The sequence below is a fragment of the Lepidochelys kempii genome, chromosome 6, assembly GCF_965140285.1.
Source record: "Lepidochelys kempii isolate rLepKem1 chromosome 6, rLepKem1.hap1, whole genome shotgun sequence".
NCBI classification, from domain to species: domain Eukaryota; kingdom Metazoa; phylum Chordata; order Testudines; family Cheloniidae; genus Lepidochelys; species Lepidochelys kempii.
This window is the reverse complement of record NC_136385.1, coordinates 121,995,948-121,999,434: the sequence shown is the minus strand read 5'-3', so window position 1 is coordinate 121,999,434 and position 3,487 is coordinate 121,995,948.

Genomic DNA, 3,487 nt, shown 5'->3' with positions numbered 1-3,487 from the left:
CTCTTGCCCAGCCAGAACCCTCCTTCCTCCCTCAAGCAAGGGATGGGAGTAGCAAGCAGGGGCAGTGAGGGGAAAGGAGCCTCCAGCAGCCCAGCTAGAGAAAGCCCAAGTGATGGCAGGAAGCAGCCAGGTTCCCCTTCCCAGTTTAGGGCTGGCAACACAGCTACATCCCCTCCCAAAGGAGGAGCAAGAGGACAAAGCTTCAAGGAGTTGCCTAGGTTATCTGGCCACCAACCCAGGCAAGATACCAGAGCCAGCGAGGAGCACAGCGACCGCTTTATTCCTAAAGCGTGTTCCGTGCTGCTGACTCGTCAGGCTTAAATTGGGGTAATCAGGCTATTTGCTGACATTTTATGTAAATTAGGCAATGCATATTCATCAAAACATGCAAAACAGGGCATCAGCTCATTTGGAGCGAATCTGCCGACTTCCTGCTTTCTCAGCCTTAACTAGTCTGAGTGAGTGCTGGGGAAAATGACATTGATCCTGAGCATGAAGAAGGTATTTATCAGCCATTTATCAAAACAAGTGCCCATGTTAGAAAAATGAAGCAATTGTTGGGCAGCGGCTGTCCTGGGATGTGACATGTTCTCGCTCGTGGGGGAGAAAACACAGTGCCAACAGGGAAGTGCCTCATTATAAGGGGAGATGCATATATTTGAAGGCCAGCTGGGACCATGGTGCTCATCTCGGCTGACCTCCTGCATCTTACCTCCCCCAGTAATTCTTGCATTGAGCAATAACTTCTGTTTGTGGGACAGCATCTCCTTTAGAAAGGCAGCTAGTTTGATTATAAAGACTTCAAGTGATGGAGAAACCACCACATTGTTGTTCCAATGGCGAATTGCCCTTAACGTTAAAAATCTGCACCGTATTCCTAGTCTGAATTTGTTTCGAGTCAACTTCTGACCAGAGGATCTTGTTATACATTTATCTGCTACATTAACGAGCCATCTGCTATCAGAAATCTCTTCTCCATATAGGTGCTGTAGACTGTGACCAAATCATCTTCTTTTGGATAAACTACACAGATTGAGCTTCAGAAGCCTCTGGCGCCCTTCTGAACCCTTTTTAATTTGTCAACATCTGTAGGATAAATATGAAATCAACAAATTCGAATTAGCTTAAGTTTGGTTAAGGAAAAATGTGTGTTGTAAAGAAAGGCCCTGACCAGCAAGGAGAAGGAAGGCCTTGAAAACAATGAGTTATAGGGCCAGAAGGAATGAGGTAGGGAGAGTATCTGGTTCAAAGAACAACTGCTGAGATAAGGGGAAGTTTCTAAAAAGAAGGTCTCTGTCTATAGAGGTGACTGCAGAGGGCTTTAAATAAGACAATAAGAATCTGTCTTAAGGAGCCAACATGGAACTTCACCCCGGATACCAGTGTCATCTGCAAAGCCAAGCCTATGTGAACCAGGTGCAGTGAAAAGCTGATGGTCAGCAGGAAGGAAGGGAAGAGATAGGGAGGAAAGATCTTAGGGAGAAAGGAGGTTGTAATTCTTCTCTGGATTAAAATTGAACATTCAGGTGAACTGCCTTTAAATTAGTTCTTAGCTCCAGTGGTAATTGGTGGTGACCTTGTTGATTTGTGAAAAGGTATAAAAAGATTTGGAATTGGCAAGTTCTTTGTCAGACCTTACCTGAACAGGCTGGAGCACACCAGGATGAACCGGTTTTCCCCACTGGCTGCCTATTTGTAAGTGTACCGATCACATGCTTCTGAATACTACCTTACTGCCTTGGTCTTGGGTGTAGTGACAGCTGATTTTAACCTGGTAGGCAGGTTTAGAGCAATTGTATAAAATACCATTTGGCCTTCAAACTTAATCATAAATTCCTTTATTAACTTAGAGACACCCCCCCCCAGACACCCATATTAATATTTGTAATTATCTAATATTAATTCCAACAATATCCTCTGTGAAGTGTGGATATCAGAATTGGGCACAATATTCCAGTAATGGTCTCACTCTTACCATATACAGAGGTAATTCCACCTCCTTACTCCTATTTGATATTCTCCTGCTTATGCATCCAAGGATTGTATTTGTCCTCTTAGTTACAGCATTACACTGGGAGGTTATGTTTAATAGGTTATCTACTGTTATATCTAAGTCCTTTTCTGTCTCACTGCATTCCAGGCTGCAGTCTCCTATCTTGTAAGTGTAACCTATATTCTTTGTTGCTAGATATTGCATTTGGGCATATTAAAGCATGTTACTCAAACAAGCCAACCTTACCAAGTGGTCCAGGTTGACCTGAATAACTGACTTGTCTCTTTCATTACTTACCATTCCATTTTAAATCAACTTTTTAAATGTTTCAGATAGCATCTTGCCCAATTCTTTTAATACTCTTGGGTGCAAGTTATCCATTCCTGCAGTTTTAAAAACATTTAATAGTTGCTGTCTAACATCCTCCCCAGTTACTGACTGAGTAGAAAGTATTGTATTATCAGAGTAAGATATGAATACATCATCATCTTTCTGAATACAGAACAGAAATATTTATTGAACACTTCTGCTTTTTCTACTTCATGATTTACAATTTCACCATCCTTATCTAGTACCAGACCTATACCATTGCTAGGATTTTGTTTGTTACTGATATATTTAAAGAATTCCTTATTTTCCTTTCCCCATTGGCCACAGATGTTTTACTGATACCTTTAGTTTCCCTTATCAATCGTCTGCATGTACGAAGTGCCAATTTGTGCTCATTGCTATTAACTTCCACATTTTTCCATTTGCTATATATTTTTTTTTTTTATTTTTCATTTCTACTTTCATCTCTCCTCTTAATCAGGAAGTTTTTTACCCAAAGAAGCTTTCTTTCCAGATTGTGGTATAGTGTGGTTTAGGTATTTGAAAAGCATTCTTAAACAATTCCCAATTATCATTCACATTCTTTTTCTCCTACTCAATTTTGCTCACAATTGTTTTCAGCTTTGGGAAACCGCTTTTTTAAAAGCACCAAATATATTTATTGTTGGGACTATAGTCTGGTTGCACACAGCAAATGAGATTAGGTCATGATCACTTGCACCTAGGCAACCGTCAATATTTAGGTCACTGATCAATTTATCTTTATCTGTCAAAATGAGGGCTAATATGGAATTACACTGAGTTACAATATTTGTTGTGTTAGGCCTTGTCTACACTACAGGGGGAGGTCAATCTAAGTTATGTAACTTCAGCTACATGAATAACATAACTGAAGTCGACGTATTTAGATCTACTTACCGCAGGGTCCACACTACACTATGTCGATCCGTCGACTCCCCTTGCACTTCTTGTTCAGGTCGAGTACGGGAGAGTGATCTGCAGTCGATTTAGTGGGTCTTCACTAGACCCGCTAAATCGGCTGCCGATGCATCAATCGCCATGCGTCGATCCCCCGGTAAGTGTAGACAAGCCCTTAGATAGTTATCATCTATGATTTTTAGGAACTCCAGAGTTACTTTACTAGTTGCAGCATGACACATCCAG